This window comes from Vombatus ursinus, unplaced genomic scaffold (assembly GCF_900497805.2).
Source record: "Vombatus ursinus unplaced genomic scaffold, bare-nosed wombat genome assembly UNPS02014779.1, whole genome shotgun sequence".
NCBI classification, from domain to species: domain Eukaryota; kingdom Metazoa; phylum Chordata; class Mammalia; order Diprotodontia; family Vombatidae; genus Vombatus; species Vombatus ursinus.
Genome location: NW_020954557.1, coordinates 31,502,473 through 31,523,695, shown reverse-complemented (window position 1 = coordinate 31,523,695; position 21,223 = coordinate 31,502,473). Strand labels below are relative to the sequence as shown.

Here is a 21,223-nt window from a genome sequence, read left to right as displayed (position 1 = left end):
GGAGACAGTACAGAGATGTTCTTCTACTGAAAAAAATGCATGGGAAGTTTCAAAGCAGTTAGCGCAGAACAGCAGTGAGGGGAAAAGCTCAGTCCTAAAAAAAGAAAAAGATATTTTACTTCTATTTGAGGTAGGATTGTATTCATCTGAAGCTAATAAACTGTTAGAAAATTAAATGTCATCTCTAGAGTACTAGGTATGTTAATGTACCCTATGTGATTAAAAATAAAAGCAATCAATGTTTAAATTTCTCTCTTTTCAGAATATTTGTCCTTTATTTAACCAGTTCTACATCAGTATAGCTAGTTTTGGAAGCTGGGAACTCTTAGGATGATCTTTATAATGCTGAAGTGTTAACTGCTCTTCTGAACACATAAATAGGTTATAGATACTTTCTACCTTCCAAGTAAAATTACTTTATGTCTAATCTCAGATAAGCACGGACAAAACAGAAATATTCAGAATTTACTTGACCACATCAGCACTACAGCATTCTCTGTGGCCAAAAACCTAAATGTGTGTTAGAACTGTGTTTCTAAACAACATGAACACAAATGTGAATGAGAATCTTGCATAACGGTTCATAGCTTAAATTTCTCCAAAAAGTAATTAAATGTTTGGTAATTGGATTTTGAAAATTATCTTCCTGAAAAGATAATTTTTGAAAAATTGTACTTATATTTAATGTCTCTCACATTGTATTCCTATTGTATATAAAAGTTGGTGTAGCCTTTGCAAGGTTTTATCTCTATAATGCATTTGAGGAAACGTATTATTTAACTTTCCCTCTCTTCACTGATTTCTATGGCTGTGTTGTGGATTACAGAGATAGAAGTCATGAAACATGAAACTGATCTGAAAGCGGGCAAGCGGGCAGAGGGAAGGTGAAAAGCTTTGCAAACCTTCCAAACTTGTCCTTGCTGGGGAAGCATTGTAATAAAAAGAGAGAAAATTACATATAAACAAAGATTGTCAGACTATGACATGCGTTACGTTTCAGTAGAGAACTAATGCAGTGCAGATCATGGATAGTAAAAACAACTGTAAGGCTATAGTATGTTACAATTACCAATATTTTAGGATATATATTTATGTTCTAGTGCTATATATTTCATGTAAATAAATAATAGGGATTTTCTCAGAAAGTATACCAGTTTATTATAAAGCCTCTGTAAACCAATAAAATGATAGTGTAAAGGGAAAATTAACATACTACATGCAACTATGAAAACAGGAAACTATCAGTGAAATTTTACATACCTTAAAAAGAACGGTAGCCAAGAACAAAAATAAACAGTTATGGGTATTTCTTAAACTCCCATCAAACTGAAGAGATTCTGTTCAAGCATCACCTAATTTTCCTTTCAAAACCAATTCCAAAAGTATAAAATTAAATGCAAACATTTCTATTTTCTCCAAATGGAAACTGGGATGCAAGTTAAAATTACTGTGATTAACTAGTACAGTTATACAAAACAAAGTTTCAAGAAATCTCTAACTTGGAAATTTCTAACAATGCTAACATGAGATTACAAAGTTTCCCATTATTTTATCTTAATTATTAAAAAGTACATTTTTGTTATTTTCATTTAAAATATTATGGTATGTCTTTAAAAAACTTAAAATGTTATCTAGTTCAATACACCTGCTGACACAGATACCTACCTACTCTCAAAAAATACATAAATGTATGGTAATCTAAAATGTTTAGAATGCTATCATGGAAAAATCACTATCAATTCAATTCAACAAATATTTACTGAATGCCCACTATATGCCCAAATGTCTAGTACTGCTACACACAAGGGATATAGAGACAAAACAACATAGTCTCTCCCCTTAAGGAACTTACTTCTCAACAACTATGGTTCAATAATTCTCATTTGGATGTTTTAAAGTTCACAGCAGACTTTTTTCCATGATAACCCTCTGAAGTAAGTAGGATAAGTATCAATATCCCTATTTTATAAATATAGAAACCAAGGCTCTAAGAGACTTATTGACATTAGCTAGTAAGCAACTAAGGAGCTACTTCACTATTAAGTACAGCATTCTTTCTACTATGTCATACTGCCCCATATATGGAACAATCTGAACACTAATGATAACTGATGTTCATAATGACAACTTTGAGATAGAGCAAGATTTTGAAATGCCTTCCCAAAAGCTAAAAATTATGTTTATGTATGTTTATGTAGATAGTACATAAACATTACGTATATTTATGTAGTTTATATAGTTTATGTACTATCATTTTTTTTAAATGAGTGACTCATGCCACGGTACAATGGTACAGTGCAGAGACTGCTCCATTTGGAATTAGAGGACAACAACATTTATTAGGAACCTACTTAGTGCCAAGCACTCAGAATAAAAAGACATAAATGGAACAGTTTCTGCCACCAAGCAGTTTACATTCTACTGGGGTAAAATAACAAGTGAATAGGTGAATAAGGATATCCGATGGGCATCTCAAACACGTGAGAAGATTTAATCTTCCCCAAGTCCATTTCCACACTCCCAACCTTTCTTCCAAACTCCCTATTTACTATCCACCCAGTCACCCAACCTTGGCATCAACTCAACTCTTCACTCATCCCACATATCTAGTATGTTGCTGGTTTTATTTCTACCTTTACAACATCTCCTATATACAATCTCCACTTACAAAGTCACCACAGATCTGGCTTTCTTGTCTGGACTATTTCAAAAGTCTTCTAACTGGTCTCCTTGCCTCTTCCCATTCCAATCGTCCACTCAAAATGCCAAAGTGATTTTCCTAAGATATAGGTCTGTCTGTGCCTCTTCCCTAATAAACTCTAGTGTCTCCTTACTACCTTCAAAATCAAATATAAAGCCTTCTGTTTGGCATTCTAAGCACCTTTCCACTTTCGACCTTTTCAGTCCACTTAAACTTTCCTCCTTTCCACATGCTGTACAATCTAGCTACAATGACCTATTTGCTATTCATTAGACATTTAATATCAACTCTCCTTGCCTTCGAACTGCTGCCCCCTTGCTTGGAATGCTCTCTGTGGCTACCTTCAAGATCAGCTCAAATCTTGTCTTTTGCTGGAAGCCTCTTTAGTCAGCATTTCCCCACCTCATCCAATTTTCTCTCTCTCTCTCTAAATATATATATATATATATGTATATATATATACACACACACATACAGAGAGAGAGAGAGAAATTTACATGTTGTCTCCCTCATTAGAATGTGAGGTCTTTAAATGGGCTAGGCCTGTTTTGCTTTTATTTGCATCCCAAGCACTTAGTAATAACCATTTAGCAAATGTTTTAATGACAAAATATATACATGTAGTTTTGCCCACTAATGCCTGGACGAGTCAGTAAAGGCTTCTTTCCTATGGGCTCTGAGGGAAAGGTGAGAAAGGAGAACATCCCAGGCATGTAGGGCAGGGTATGCTAGCATAAGCAAATGTATACAGAGGGGACATGGAATGCTGAGCACAAGTAGCCCAGTTTAGCTAATGTTTAGGCTGAAGGAGAGGACACAATGTGTAATTAGCCTGGAATGACAGTCTGGATAGAGATTGTGAAGGGCTTTAAATACCAGGAGTTTGTATTTTATCCTAGAGACAACAGGGAGCCCCTGAAGGTTCTTTGAGCATGTAAATGAAAATATTTTATAAACCAGAAATCACCATTCCCCATAATAACACATAAGAGTTTAACAGAAAAGAGCATAAGAAATTGTATTTTGTCGTTTTGTTGTTCAGTCATTTTCAGTTGAGTTCAACTCTTCATGACCCCATTTAGTGTTTTATTGGCAGAAATATTGGAGTGGTTTGTCATTTCCTTATCCAGATGAGGAAACTGAGGCAAATAGGGTTAAGTGACTTACCCAGGATCACACTGCTATTAAGTGTCTAAGGCCAAATTTGAACTCAGAATTTGCTTAAAGTCAGTGGAGTGTCCTTTTCTTAACACTTTATAAGCCTGGCATAGCTAAACATTAATAGACTTTAAAAATTTTTTATTCTGAATTTAAACACCAAAAAAAAACTAGAGCATTTCCATATACAAATGAAGATTATATATAAAACCATGAGTTTCCATTTCATGCCACTTTTCTCCATTAGAATGTTAACATTCTATGTTACCATTACACCACTCCTTCCAATTACTAAAATAAATTTATCTAAGTTTCTCTGGACTTTTGTATTTGAATTTAAAGTTCCTATTGAACTCTAGTCCTTTTCAACAGAATGCTTGCAATCCTCTAGTCCATTAAAGTTCCATTTTTATCTCTGTAGGATTACTCTCAGCTTTGCAGGATCAAATATTCTTGATTATAAATCTACAATTCTCTTTTCACGTAAAGCAGCTGAGAAGATGTATTCAAATCTCACCTTAGACACTTCCTAGCTATGTGACCCAGGGCAAGTCATTTAACCTCTGACAGCCCCAATTTCTACAACTGTAAAATGAGGATAACAGCACCCACCTCAAAATGTTGTTGTGAGGATCAAATGAGATAATATCTATAAAGTATTTAGCATAGTGCTTGGCAAACAGTAGGTCTTACTTTGGTTTCTTGATACACCACCTTTTTTCTGGATGTTTTTATTTGAAGTTGAAGGTTTGTATTTTGACTACAATGTTCCTGAGACTAACTTCTAGTGGTTTCTTTTAGGAGGTGATTGGTGGATTCTATCTTCACTTTGCCCTGCAGTTGTATGAAATCAGGTCAATCTTCATTTCATTTTCATTTATGATTTCTTCAAATATAATATTTGTGTACAGGCTTTGTTTTTTAAATTATGGTTTTCAAGGAGTCCAATGATTCTGAAATTCTGTTTTCATCTTTTGATTCTTGTTCTCCCATGGAATAATTGATTTCTGTTTGGTATATTCTAATTTTCAGGGAGTCCACTACTTGAGTAAGGTTTTCCATGTTCTCTTCTATTTATTCTCCTTACAATTCTTTCCTAAAGAGCTTTTATTTCATTTTCTTACTCATACTTTATTTTCCTCTATGCATTCCTTGTGGAAAATCCATTTCTTTCCCTTTCAGTCACTGCTTGCAGGTGTTATGGAGTTACTTTCTCTTGCTAGCCTGGATTCTGGGGCAGCTCTTCAGTAATTTTTTTATAATGGTCAATGTCTTTGGGTTACTCATCTCTCCAGCTCTAGTTCCAGAAATGGAGCTTTGTTCCAGGACCAGGTTCCAACCCTTGGTGGGCTTTTTAAGTAATATGATGGAACAGACCTGCTTGGCCTTATCCTGGGTCACCCAAGTTCCTGTGTTGACCTCCACCTCCTGGGGTTTGACCCGCCTCTTCACCTCTCCTCAGAATCTTTGAGGTTCAGTGATGGATATTCAGGGCCCTCAAATGCCTCTAAGGACAGAATACCAGGGACCAAAGAGCTCCTGTGCCTGGACTGCCCTGACCTTTGCATTACTGTGTCATACTGGGCACTACCACTTTTGAGAGCTTTCAAGATCCCTACTGTGGGTCTCCAACCATTCTAGCCTCAAAGGGTGAGGGAACAGTGTCTTTTCTTGCAGGCTGCACATATCTCTTGACCTTCTGTGACCATACGGGGATGCTACAGGCTTGTTTACCTTTACTGGTACTGGCAGCCTCCTTTCCCAATGTCCATACGCTTCTGGTTCACTTTTTGTGCAATTCTAGGGTAGAAGAAATCATTTACTAGTTTCTTATTAGATTTCTTGATCATTATTTGGTCTGGCATGAGTTTCAGGTTTCTGCTGGACTAGGTATGTGGAAAATTGAGAAGTCTAACTCTATTCAGGCAACCATGACTATCCAGGTGTGATACTCACCTATCTGTGTACACTGAAGTATAACCAAAAGCAGTGCTTCTGAAAATGATAATTTCACTAATGATAAGTACACTATCCTCAAGCACTATGTTCTGCTTCAAACACTGATGTTCATAATTATACCCAAGACCAAACCTTCAATTCACACATACTGTAAAACAGTACTGTATGTAACATTCTTGGGGATGAGGGGCAAATCAACCCAGTCAATTCATTTAAGTTGTTTTTCTCTATATCATAAATCAGAGGGTTTTAATCTTTTTGTGTGTCATGGCCCTCTTTGGAAGTCTGATGCAGCCTCTTATCAAAATGTTTCTTGAATGCATAAAATACATAGGCTCACATAGGAAGCCAATTATATTTAAGTAGTTATAAAAAAAAAATTTTTTTTAAGCTTACAGACCCCGGTTTAAGAACCCTATGGCAAAGAGGTTTTTGTGTCAGAAATACTTTCCATGGCTGAGAACAAATGCTGGCACCTGCTTCATTATAACAATATTACTCCAATTAGAAAGGTACATTCTGGTTATATAACTACCTTACAATGAAGAGAGAAGGCAGGAGAGTAAGTAGTTTAAAAAAAAAAAAAACTAATCAGAATACTCCAATAAGCTAAGCTTAAACTAAAAGGAATCCATTACCCCTCCCCCCAAAAAATCTGTATATTACATCCCATTTTTCTTAGTGGAGCTCTAACTCACATTTACAACCTTTTAGACATTTTTTCTTGGATGCCCCACCACCACTTCAAAATCAACATGTTAAAAACCAAACTCATTTTTTTTTTTTTGGGTGAGGCAATCAGGGTTAAGTGGCTTGCCCAAGGTCTCACAGCTAGTACGTGTCAAGTGTTTGGTCTGAGGCCGGATCAAACTCATTTTTTTTAAAAAGCTTATTTCATCCCTATAAAATCAGTCTTCCACCAAATTTTCCACGGCCAATGGTTCCACCATTTTCCTAGTCAAACAAGTTTTAAGTACTTTCAGAGAAGCTCTGAATAATATTTTAATAAGGAGCCTAAAATTAGACCAGAAAGCCTAATGATTTATGATCAGCAATCAAACCCTGTTCACTAAAACTGTTCTTGTTGATCCATTTGTCCTTCCTTTACTTTGTGGACCTTGAGTTTCATATGCTGTCTGAACCCATTACACCCTACTTGCTTTCTATATCTCCCAGAAAGTGAATTCTCAACCTGAATTTTTAGTACTTTCTTATCCTCCACAAACATGAAATATTGACTTTCACAAGACACGTTGCTACAAATATCAAATGATAATCAAGAAGTTTAAACAGAAACCACCAGTATTGTCTCTATAGAACTATGTTGAATAATATGTTTATGTGGAAACAAAATGCCTGTTTGTTGTTGTTTTGTTCATGCCAATAAGTACTTCTAATTAGTAAGAGCCTGGAAACTTTAAGGATTTTCTTCCCTATGAATTTGAAAAATAAGTCAAAATGAAACAAATTCATCTACTGCTGTACCAATAAACTGTACTCTGCTTCAGTTTCATTGTGGTACACAAAAAAGAGCACTAGATTAGAAAGAGTTCTAGTCCTAGACTCTTCTACTAATTAGCCAGGTGACCATGAACAAATTATCTCACCTCTTATTAAATGGACTTACATTTCCTCCCAAAAATGAGGAAGTTGAATCTTGAGGGTTTTTCCCAGCTCTAACACTGTAAGGACAGAATTACAGTGGTTCCATCTATCCTCAGTGAAGTTACTTAACCTCTCTGAGACCCAGGTTCCTCATTTGTAAAATAGGGATAATACTTGCACTATCTCTAGCACAGAAAAACACCTATCTCTTTTGTAAACCTTGAAGAAGTGTAAAAATATGAGTTTAGCTGCTTATATCTATGACACTTACCAAATTCCCCTCCCTGCTAGGCCCAAGACCTAAATAAATAATAATTTGCACTTATATAGCCACTTAAAGGTTTTGCAAAGTGCTTTATAAACACAACCTCATTTAATCCTACAATAATCCTGTAAAGTAGGTACTGTTTTTATACCCATTTTTAAAGACGAGTAAGCTAAGTATCAAGTAACTTGCCCAGAGTCACATAACAGAAGGGTACAAGATGGAATTTAGACCCAGGTTTTCTATATTCTAAATCCAACACTATTCATTATGCTATGCTGCCTGTACCTCTCTGGTATCAATGCCGTGAGGCCTAATATTTCATAGAACAGAATGTTAGAGCTCGAAGGACCTTCTATCATGTAGTTTGACCCTTTCATTTTATAGGGAAGTAAAATTATTGAGACCCAGAAAAATTGTTATGATCCACCTAAGGTCACATAGCTAGCTAGTGGCAGAGTTAGGCCTTCAGAAGTCAGGTTTCAAGTACCAGTCCAATGTTTATTCACTGTCAATGCATGGATTAAGTATACTCACATTTCATGCCTTTTTCTTTTCCTTGTAGGTCAATTTTAAAGAAAATGACAGTCCTATCACAGTAAAAATGGACATACGTTTTTGATCAGGAGGATGATCAGGATAGTTTTAATAAGAAAATATTTTAAATTTTTAAATAATCTTTTAAATGATTTTTTTTAAGTTAGTAGCACTTATACTTCAAAGTTATTAAAGCTTAAAACTGCACTAAGACTTTTGGGATATCCTGTATTTATTACCCACTTCTGCCAAAAAATGAAACCTTGTTGAGTCTTGTGACATTCTTTTCAGAAAGAGATAAAAAGTATTTATCATCGCTCCTAGGATACATAGCATTATAACAGACTCTGTATTACAGAGTATAGACCTAAACCTTACACTGAAGTTTAAGGTATAGTAAGATTAAAAGGAACCAACAAATAATCAAAAGAAAAAAATGCATTTTAAAGGGAAAGGGTACTTCTCCTCTATGAGATTATGAGTTTATGGGATTATAATTATGGTCAGGATTCAATGAGAAAAATTATTACATCATTAGCCTAATTTAACAAAGACTGTGATAAGTAATAACTAATAGTTATTAACAGCTTTTTAAGATTTACAAAGCAATGATTGTCTCATTTGACCCTCAAGATAACCATGGGAGATATAAGTAATACAGCTATAATTAGCTCCATTTAATAGATGAAGAAACTGAGGCTCAGAGAAATTGTGTTTTACCCATGATCACCCATCTAATAAATGTAATGAATGAGATTCAAACCCAGGTATCTTCCGAATACAAAACTCTTTCTACTATATTTAGTTGCTTTTTATGGGAATGGACTAATTCAAATTTGAAGGAGTAATCTACAAGCACACAGGGTAAAAATAAGGCCAGTTTAGCCACAAAACATATATACCTAGGCTGGAATGAGGGGAGGAAAGGAGAAAAGACTGTGCTAAGGGCAAAATTTTAGGACAGTCATTCATTTGTCCAAAAGATTTTTATTGGATACTTACTAATCCATATGCATTCTATGAAAACATTAGGTACCTACTTACAGAGGCCCGGTTTTAGCAGTTAAGTACACTATTCTGCTGAATATATATAAAAATTTATATTTGATCCAAAGGACAATGTAAAGTAAATGGAGGCCAACAGTGACCAAAATGACCATTAAAACTGCATGGAATAAGAGTTATCACGACAGCAATCCTCCTTCAGTGCAGTTTAATCTTTACTTTGTACTACTGAATTGTTTGGATGGGGAGTACCAAAAGAAGTTGCTTATATGTTTCAGACATAGTGTCCCATTTAGAGTAAACCATGAAATCTGAAATATTCACATTTATATTCTGTAAAACCTCACTACAAAGGCTACCTGATGTACTTACAGTTCTTGGCGATGACTATTTTAATATATTATGAAGAAAGAGAGGCAGCACAGAACAATGGAGAGAGGGAGTCAGCCTCAGAGACAGGAAAACCTGCATCCCAATCTATCATATGACCAGTACTGGAAATATGACTCTAGGTAAGCCATTTAACCTCTCTATTACCACAGCCAAAAAATTCTCCAACATTAATTAGCAGAGTAGCTGTCAAACAGCTTTGATAAAAAAAGTTTCAAAATGGAAGTTTCCTACACCAAGAAAATCACAGGCAATCCACACTCCCTAAAAAAAAAAAATTCCAACTTACTAATTAAACTGCAATAAAAAAGAAAGTTCATCTGGATTACACAATTTTTTAAATAAATGTAACTTTCTTGCAATTGTATGCAGAATTTAAAAAATATATATATTCACAAACCAACTAACACAAAATAAAAGGAAAGCTCATATGAACTAGTTTTTTTTTAAAGATGCCTTTCTTGCAATTTTATGTAGGATAATTTAAAAAAAAACTATAAAGGGTTGCTGAGGACAGGTACACCTCAACCTACTCATTAATAATGCTATCATTTTTATAGCACTTCAAAGTTTGCAAAGAGTTTTACAAATATTATCTCACTTTATCCTTACAACAACCCTGGGGAGGTTATTATTCTTATTCTTATTTCCATTTTATAGATGAGGAAACTGAGGTACAGATAGTTTAAGTGAATTGTCCAGGGTCATATAGTAAGCTCAGATGCCAAATTTGAACTTGAGTATTCTTGATTCTCACAGGGATATCTAAGTGCTTCACTTTGCAAAGCACTTTATATAGGCTAACTCATTTGATTCTCACAACCACCCTAGGAGGTAAGTGCTATAATTATCACCATTTCACAGATGAGGAAATCAAGCTAAAACAATACATACTGCTTAAAGGCTTAAAAAATGTTTTATAAATATTAAACCTGTAAAGTATGTATTTCAAGTTATTAACTTCATTTCATGGACAAGGAAACTGAGGTTCAAGTGACTTGACCCTCCTAACATAGCTATTAAGTGCCAAATGTAGAATGTGAACCCAGGTCTTCCCGATTCCAACTTCAATATTATATCCACCAGATCATAGCAAATGAGTACATTAGTAATAATCAGTATAGCAAGAAATTCAAATACTTTAAAACAGTTTAGTATTTTCAAAATTTTAAATTCTGCTCCTCGAAGGAGTCAATGTTGGAGGAAGGCGTCATGGAAATACACACACACCAATAAGTAATGTGGAATTTTGCAAAGAAAGTGACTAAGATATCTATATCCTTTGACCCAGAAATTCTGCTAGTAGACATCTACCCCAAGGTGGTTAATGACAAAAATAAAGGCCTCATTTACACCAAAATATTTATTGCTGCACTTTTTTATGTTGCAAAGAACTAGAAGTAAAGTAGATGTCTACGGATTGGGGATGGCTAAACAAATTGTGGCACATCATTGTAATGAAATATTACTTGCTGTAAGAAACTCTGAACATGAAGTAATTCATATAAACTAAAGCCATAGGAAGCCGGACCCGGAAAACAATATATACAATGACTACTTCAATGTAAATGGAAAGAACAAAAACCACTTAAAATGAATGCTATTAAATTATAACAATTAAGGTGGGTATCAAAGAACAGATATTTAAAAACTCTGTATGCAGAACAGACTTTTTTGATATTTTGATTGTTGGGGTTTCTTTCCTCTTTCTAATTCTTTTTTAGAAATGCCTCAGGGGGAGCAGGAATATGGTGGGAAATGGAGGTAATTTCAAAACAAAAGATACCAACTTAAAATATTTTTAAAATAAATATCTCCCCTTAAATATTTATCAGCCTAACAAACCTTTATCGTGAACCAAAGTTAAAAATTAACCAGAAATTCCTATACATTATTGGCAGTGTTTACTTAATAAAACTTGGACTCATCATCTTTGATACACAATTTTATACTTTATTTCTACTGAATATTTTCAGAATTTGATTTAAAACACAAAAATATAAAATATTCCATTTTAAAATTAAGGACAAAATATATTTCAGGTAAGCAGCAATTTTATACATGTTAGTAGCTAAAGTCCTCCACTGAAATTCTATCCTGATGACTCATCATGATGCTAAGATGACTTTGGGTTCCTTAAGTTTATTACATTGTAGCCCAAACTCTACTAAGTGCTACATTCATCTGGATAAGCTTTAAGTTTGGGTCTTAGTTGAAGGACTGGTTGATTAAGTTTGGAAAGGCTCACCATTAGAACAGACACCAAATGATTGCATGTTTTTGTCTCAACAATTTTCAAAAAGTTTTCATTAAATGTAACACAGCTATGATTTGCATCTGTAGAGTGAATATACAAACCCTCAGAATCACAGACTCATCATATATTGAAATAAATTCTAGAACTAGGAAAATTAATAATAGGTAAAGAGCCTGTATTTTCTTTTTCATTTTCCTTAAATAGAATCTGTATTTTCTACAGGTTCAAATATTGATTTTGCTTTATATCTATTTCTTCTCAAAGTTTTTTTTTTCCAGTGAGGACATCATGTTAATTTTCTCTGGTACTGTTTCGACCTCTTTATAAACACAATCTTAAAAAATTTTGCAGGTTTTTAAAGCACAATTATACTCAGAAAAACTACACTAAAAAAAGGAAACAATTTAAGAAAACATTAGTCTAAAATGAATAAATTTTCAAGAACTGAATAAATTTACACATATTTTAAAATCCTCTTGCTAGTTCTCACTTTATGAAATTCCCATGACTAAACAGAAGCTTCTACTATTAATACTTGCTCTTGTCCATTGAAATATGATAAATAGCCTCTCTATCCAGACACTTCACAAATTACTAAGAAAAAAATCAGTAGTAAATGGGAAAACTATTCCTATAAAATAAACGGATACGTCTTTGGATTTGCACATCTAAAAAGCTCAAATTCATTTTTCTTCCTGATAGCACAGAGAATCCTGTAAAACAGAAATTTTCACTCATTGGTCTTACTTATACGGTCTGAAAATAATTAAAATGTTTCTTTGAGGGACCTGGACTTGACATCAGAAAGACTCAGCTTCAAATACTGCTTCAGAAACTTCCTACCTCTGAGACCTTGGCAATTGATTTAATCTCTCTATGCCTCAGTTTCTTCATCCATAGAATGAGGGCTTGGATTTGACGTACTCTATAGTCCTTTCTATTTTGAAACCTATGATCCTTTAAACATTTAAGGCACTAAAAAATCATTTTTAAAATAAAGTTCAAATATAACTCAGACTTACTCTTAGAAAGTTGTTTTTACACACACACACACACACACACAGAGTTGGGAACTGGTGGTTAACCCTTTTAATCTCTGCTACTGGGAAGGCTGAGGCTAATAGATCACGTGAGTTTGGAAGTTCTGACCCGAAGTTGGCTAAGCTAATTAGGTGTCTGTTTAAGTCTGCACCAATATGATGAGCCCTGGAGAATAGCTGGCCACCTAACTACTTAAGAAGAGGCAATCCATCGCAGGTCAGAAATGGAGCAAGTAAAAGCTCTCCCCCCCCCCCATCAGTAGTAGATTGGGCCCTAGTGGATGCTGTGCTTCCAGTCCTGGGGAGATAGGGAGATCTAGTCTCTTAAAAAGAGGAAAAATAAAGAAAAAGCAAAAATCTCAAGTATTTTAAAAGAAAAGAGTAGGCATATTAATATATATGTTACATATCAATAATGCTGAGTTGAAAAAGTTTAGCCCTTAGTCCTACTAGCACAAATAACGGCGATTCTAGAAAAGGGTATTCATTTGTCCCTAAAAATAACCACTGCCAATAATATATAGGAATTTCTGGTTAATTTTTAACCTATTCTGGTTCATGATAAAGATTTGTTAGGCAGATAAATATTGTAAAGGGAAGTATTTATTTTAAAAATACTTTAAGTTGGTATCTTTTGTTTTGAAATTACTTCCATTTCCCACTATATCCCTGATCCCCATGAGGCATTCCTTATTTCTTATAAAGAATTAAAAAGAGGGATTGTCTGGAATTATATTTACTGTGATTGCTATCAAAGTAGCTAAAGAAAGGGGTGGGAAGGAGGGAACAGCACATTTTAATTAGATTCAGATAATTCAAATACTGTACAAAATACCTGTGTAAATTATCTGTCAGCAGGCCCAAATACCCTCAACATTATAAGCACATTTTTTTTTTACATCCTTGTGAGGTTTTTTTGGACAACCTAAAGTACAGAAAGTGGTTTCCTATTATTCTATTTTTAAAGATTCACTGAAGAAGCAAATTTAAGCATATTAACTTCTCTACTATAAATTAAACCATATTTCCTCTTTAACTTCCTCTGTGCTAATCATTAGTTCAAAATTAACTCAGAACCACAAAATAAAAAATACCAAACTAGCCATAATTTTATACAATGAGATTATACATGCTCATTGTGGCCTAGAGGTGGCCCTAGGTTCTTGAAAACTACAACAATAGAGTACAAGCTTTGGCAGGTCCTACCCAATGATGGAAAGGTTTCAAAAACAGTAGTCCTGGCAACTATCAGAGTCTGTTTACTTTCTGAGGACCAGTTAAACTAAGCACTGAGGGGCTTATGACCGGTAGACTAGTCACTTAGTAATGAATCCTCTGGCCATGGAGACTCATGAAATAAAGAAAAAAGCAAAAATATAAAACTGCCCTTAAGCTCCTTTCATTTCTGCACTGACAGTGCCAGACTGGCAGAAGAGAGGACTAAGGGAAGGTTGTAATAATCACGCAAATTTTAGACCAAATATTATATCATGCTAGCCAAAATTAATGCTTCCAAACAGGAGTTCCTCATATAGTGATCATACTTCTAGTGGAATTAAATCATATTAATTTTGATCCACTTGCTATAAATAAAACTAGACAGCAAATGAAAGCTGAAAATAAATGCAATTTCTTTGGCAAAACAAAGAAGTTGGCAGAAATGGTTTTTATCATTTCTTAAAGGCAACAAGAAATGTGACTTCATGGGATATGTGATCATCTGAAATTGCAGAGCTCATGACAAACATCTGCAAAACGATTGCTATTATAATAACTGTAGTTGTTTATGTGAAATCATCTCATGTAGAAGATGAGGAAATGAAGAAATTTTACTTTACAGCAATTTTAATGCAAAGGTAGACATCTAAAAGGGTGGCAAAAAGAATGCTGGCTCAAAAAAGAGACCAGATACTTGAAGACAGAAGGTAACTTTAGAGGGGATGGTTCAAGTAGATGCAAAGAGCATCAAAGGCATTAGCACTTGAACTAAGTCTTAAAGAAGCCAGGGATTTTGAGATTCGAAGTTTGGGAAGGAGAGCATGCCAGACATGGGAAACAGCCAGTGCAAGGGTAGAGTTAAGAGATGGAGTGTCATGTGCAAGAAACAGCAAATAGGCCAAATATGGCTGGATTGTAGAATATGTGGAAGTTGGAAGAATGTAATTAGATTACAAAGGTAGGAAAGTGACAGGCTGTAATGTAATTTTAGTGATAGGTTCAAATGCCAAACGAGGGGGGGCTTATATTTGATCTTAGAGATAGTAGAGAAATATTGGAGTTTATTTTGTAGGAAGATGACATGATACTTTAGGAAAGTTATTTAGCAGCTATGTGGAGGGTAGATTACAGTGAAGCAAGGCTTGATACAAGAAAATCAATTGGAAGGCTATTGCAATAGCCCAGATGATAAAAACCTAAACTAGAAAGGTAGCTGTGAGAGAGGAGAATAACAACAATGTATTTGAGAGATGTTATAAAGAAATTACAAGACTTAATAACTGATAGATGAGTCAAGGATGACATCAACACTGCAAAACTGGGTGACTCTGGAAGGACACTGGTCCAGACTACTATATGCAGTTGGATGGACAACTCACAGAATTGGTCCCTAAGTATGCACATCTTGGTCAAACCCTAAGAATGAATAATAAAATGAAAAGGAGGCAAGTTGCTATATTATTATCATCTTTGGGAAATGTGGTGTTTTTAATAGCCCCAAGCGTCTCTCCTTTAGCTATCCATCCTTTAGATATCAAAATTCTTCTTGCAAAGCTGCATAGCTACCTGTAAATTTTGGAAGGCCATTCTCCAAAGAATTAAAGGTATGGGTCACCCAGAGAGCAATGGAAGTTGTGAGGAAAACACAATGTATTATAGTGAAGAATAAATGGTACAGGAGTAGTCATATAAGCATAGTATCAGAGAAATGTATGAACAGAAAAGGATGTAACCACCCACATAATAAGAACAAAGAATAACAGCTAGACTGTGTGGTCCAGTAGTAACCACTAAATGTCAAGAAATCTAAAAAAAGGCCCAAAGCAGGTGCATTGGGATCATTTACAGGAGGCCACGGAAAAGAATTACCAAGAATAATAAGAAACAGCTGGGTTGTGATCAGCAAAATTCAATAAATCAGTTAAGTATTAAGTGTCTACCACGTGTCAGACAACTAGGCACTAGGGGATACAAAGATAAAAGAGTAACAGTCTCTGCACTACATAGAGAGATAATAGATACACACGTAAAAGAGATACAAGATAACTTGGGGGAAAAGGGAGTGCATTGTCAGCTGGGCCTTGAAGAAAACTAGGGACTACAGGCACAGGTGATGAAGCAGTACACTTTCTAATGCAGGCAACGCAGCGAGCCAGTCTCAAAAAAAAGGGATAGAAATAGATTAGGGGCAGCTAGGTGGCACAATGGATAGAGCACTGGCCCTGAAGTCAGGAGGACCTGAGTTCAAATCTGGAGTCAGACCAAACTCCTGACACTTACTAGCTGTGTGACCCTAGGCAAGTCACTTAACCCCAACTGCTTAAAGAGAGAGAGAGAGAAACAGGAGATTAAGAATCACCTATGAACAGAAGGCCATTGTAGCTGCACGGTAATGCACATGAAGGTAAATAATACATAATAAAGCTTGAAAGGTAGGCTGGTGACAGGTTAGGAAAGGCATTGTGAAATGCCAGAGTTTAAATTGCATCCTAAAGGTTACACGGAGTGACAAGAATTTTATTAAGAAAAGGACATCATGATCAGATCTGCCCCTTGGAAAAATCACTTTGGCATCCCTGTGTATTGGATTGTAATGGAGAAGACTTGAGGCAAGCAGATCAGTTAGGATGTTGCAATTGTCTAGGGGAGAGGTGATGAGAACCTGAATAAGGATGGGAACTATGTGAGTAGAGAGGTAAAAGATGCAAGAGATGACACAGAGGTAGAAATAACATGGAAACTGAATAGGGCAAGTCAAAGTAGTTGCTGACATGCAGTTGTAAACAGCAATACTGTAACGGTGATCAACTGTGAAAACCTTAGCTACTCTGATCAAGATAACAATTCCAAAGTACCCTTGATGGAAAATGCTATCCACCTCCAGAAAGAAAATTAATAAATTAAACTCTAGAGTGCAGACTGAAGCTTACTTTTTTAACCTGATTTTTCTTGTTTGTGTATATTTTGACATGGCTAATACAGAAACGTTTTGTATGACTTCACATGTATAATTGATATATTGCTTGCCTTCCCAATGGATGGGAGAGGAGCAAGAAAGAAAGAATTTGGAACTCAAATTTTTTTTAAATGAATGTTAAAAAATTTTACATGTAATTAGGAACTATTTCACAAAATCAATAAGATATAAAATTTAAAAAATTATTATTCACTCCTCTGCATCATCTCTACTTTTCCTCTTTACTTAGCCCAAGTCATCCACTATAAACAGAAAAAAAAATACTTTTAAAAGAACGATTTTTAAAAAAAATTAGTTATGAATTTGTGTAACGAGGAGATGTGCTGAAGGAAATAATATATTTAAGGTTTCAAATTTATTAAGAGACATTATTTTCTTCAGTCTAAGGTAATTAAATTCATCTTCCAGAAATGCTCATATAAATATTCTACCTGTGCACAGCACTTTCCCAGTAGTGAAAGAGACAAGCACATATATGGCAGAACCAATGCAGTCTTAACAAAAGTCTTGCTACTGAGGAATACAATACTATATATCCTCTACAAACATCTCCACTCTCTCCTCTGACCCCCCCCAAAAAAGAAGAAAAAAGTAACAAGGGATGAATAAGGTCTAATTTCTACACCTTTGTATTATTCTTGCACAAATCTATCTTCTTTTTCCTATACTAAATAAGAAATGAAGAATTCTATTTTATTTTGCTGCTGTTCTTTTTTTTTTCTCTCTAGGGAAGCATAGCACTCAAAAACGGGCAAAATTTATTACTTTTTTGACAGATTACAGTTAAGATAGGGAAAAAAATAACAAATAATAAAGATTGGCTCATCGTTAAATAAACCTAGTTAAAAAGAGCCCTCAAGAACATCAATGCTTAGATTTTAGTCCTTTTCCACTACTCCTTAATATAGCTAAGACAACAAATGAACTCTTACAGGAAAACATATAGTTTAGTTAATATGTGTGTGTGTCTCTGTGAGAGAGAGACAGATTGTGAGAGAGAGAGAGAGAGAGAGTGTGTGTGTGTGTGTGTGTGTGTGTGTAGCCCTCTTTGGCACTGGGAGTATTGCAATGATCACAATGACAATGGTATAGTAAAATAGGAAAGAAAATAAAGCTTTGAAACTAGAAATAAAAAGGAAAGTCTTTTTAGCTGGTTTGCAGAGTTTACTGAATTTCTTTCTTAAGAAAGAAACAACAGAATGGGGTAAACTATCTCACATAAAACAGACAAGAAAAAGCTTTTACAGTGGAGGGGAAGTGGGGGAAGGTGAGAGGGAATGAGTGAATCTTATTCTCATCAGATTCGGCTTAAGAAGGGAATAACATACACGTTCAGTTGGGTATGGAAATCTATTCTACCCTACAGGAAAATGGGGGGAAGGGGATAAGAGAGGGGGGAATGTTAGAAGAGAGGGCAGATTGGGGGAGGAGGTAATCAGAAGCAAACACTTCTGAGGAGGGACAGGGTCAAAAGAGAGAATAGAATAAGCAGGGAGTGGGACAGGATGAAGGGAAATATAGTTAGTTTTTCACAACATGACTACTGAGGAAGTTTGGGCACGACTACACAAGTATAACCTGTATCAAGTTGCTTCCCATCTCAATGAGTGTGGGTGGGGGAGGGAGGAAGGGAGAGAATTTGGAACACAAACCTTTAAAAACAAATGTTAAAAATTGTTTTTACATGCAACTGGGAAATAAGATATACAGGCAATGGGGTATAGAAATCTATCCTGCCCTACAGGCAAATAGAAAGGGAAAGGGATAAGAGAAGGGGGGGGTGACAGAAGGGAGGGCAGATTAGAGGGGTATTCAGAATGCACACTGTCTTGGGGGGGGCGAGATGGGGAGAAAATTTGGAACTCAAAATCTTGTGGAAATGAATGCTGAAAACTAAAAATTAATTTTTTTTTAAAATAAAGAAAGAAACAAAGCTCTGGAAGAAACAGGTGTAATTTCAACACTTTCTAGGCACCAACAGTTGCTTTAAACTTGATGAAACTCCTAAACAACAAAATGACTGCCTTATATTTATAAAGTGTTCCATAATATTTAAACTGATTTCACATATAGTAGAGGCAGTAAGATATAGCGGACATAAAGCTGGTCACTAAAACTTGGGTCCAAGTTCCTCCTCTGTCACACAAATCAAACTCTGTGTGATTCTGGGCAACTAAGTTTACCTAACTTCTTAGTGCTCTAGGAAACTTTCTAACACTAAGCTGCAGAAAGGGGCTGGCCTACTTTTGTAGAAGTTTCCCCACCTGGGAGTTTCCTACACTAATAAAATGATGGTTCACTTTCTAGTCCTACTCTTTCACATACCCATCTCACTAATCCTCACAACAACTCTATGAAGAAAGCAAGCCAGGTTACTTTCATCATTTTATAGATGAAGAAATGTGGTTGGCAATGAGAAAACATACCAGTTACATTAAATTTCTATGAGCCTCAGTTTAACCTTAAGAATGAAATGAGATGAGAATAATGGAATTTGAGAGCTAGAAGGGACCTTATGGATAACTGTATTTCCTTTTAATACATGAAGGAATGACTTAAAACTTAAATCATGTATTTTTCCCCTGTTTTATAAATGCTAGGTTTTGGGGGTTCTGGGGTTTTTTTGTGCTTTCTTCTGGTTTCCTTATAATACAACATTTAAATAATGCATGATATTATCAGTGTAGTTTCATTGCTTTCCACCAAAGCAAACTGCATCTCTTACTAGCCTTAATGAGTTAGCAGTGGCTAAAAAAAAAATTCAACACCCAGCTGGCATCTTTCTCGTGATGAACTTCTTCAACTTTAGCTAAGTTGATTATCAGATAGCCAGACATACAGACAGTACAATGATAGGCCTGTATGTGATAGGTCTTTCTAACTTAGTTAAGTAGGCCCTGCCAGAGTTTATGTGCTACTGGTATAGTTTTCCAAGTGCCAGGGGTCACATTTCCACACCATGAAGAAGCACGTGAGGACTTCAGTGGAAGAATTTTCTCACATTTCAAAATGATAAAATTTTGTTTAGAAATCAAAGCTCATCTATTATTAACGTTGCATACAGAGAAGCATGCTTTCACTGTCTGGGACAATTTGTAAAGAAAACATAGCTTACCACAGATACCATTTTTCTAATTTAATAGCCTTGCTGAAATGATATTCCGGAACAGACTTCAAGTTGTAATGTACCAATTTATTTGCAAATCTACATTACAAATCTTATTTGATGAGTTTAAACTATGATACCAAAAAAAATCAAGTAATTGGTGAGCAAATGATTTTCTTTGTGTTTTGGAAGGATTTTTGAACATTTCAGCCACTTGCTGGCAGAGAATTATAAACAATTCTATGGATTAAAAACTAAAATTCTACATGATATACTAGCATTGAAATAACTGTATTAATCAATGACAGCAAACCAAAATACAATCACTGCATAATCCAAGGCAGTAATTTTGTCCAGAAAACAATGAAATAAAAAACAAAAATAAAACTATAATTGTATTTCCTTTTGTAATAAATCAAAATACATAACAAAAAGATCAAAATTTTAGATCTCACATATTTTGAATTTTATCACTTCACTGATAGTTTTTCAACAGTTAATGTTCATCTTAGCTAAGTAATGAGCTATAAAATTTGTAATGTTTTAATATAGGCACTTGAAACATTCATAACTTAGTTTCCTAATATTTAATTTGTTAAAGAAAACATTACAAAGTCTGAGTTTATAATGTAAAAATGTTTATAGAACACTAAGAATTTCTATTAACCAAATCACTTTTAATGCCACTCTTACTTCCTCTTTTGGAAACCATCAAGACCATTTCCTTTAACCACAATACCACATGCGTAGTACCTTCTAGTAGTGTTTGACTTGCTACTTCTGACTTCTAAAACCAATACCCAAGTTTCTTAAGAACACCTGTAACATTCCACAGTAAATTCAGTTCAATATAGAGTGAATACCATGGACCTTAACATTAAATTATCCCTAATCTATATAAATTTACTTCTAAAAATTTATAATATTAGCATTTTTTAATTCAAGGTCTGCTTTGTCTGGAATATCCTTATGACAAATTTTAACAAAAGTCATGAAGAAAGATTT

General features: G+C 34.8%; 1 protein-coding gene across 1 annotated transcript in view; it reads right to left on the bottom strand.

Moving 5' to 3' along the window:
- NCKAP1 (NCK associated protein 1) overlaps positions 1-21,223 on the bottom strand; it is a 131,672-nt gene that overhangs the window by 108,521 nt on the left and 1,928 nt on the right. The window lies entirely within an intron of this gene.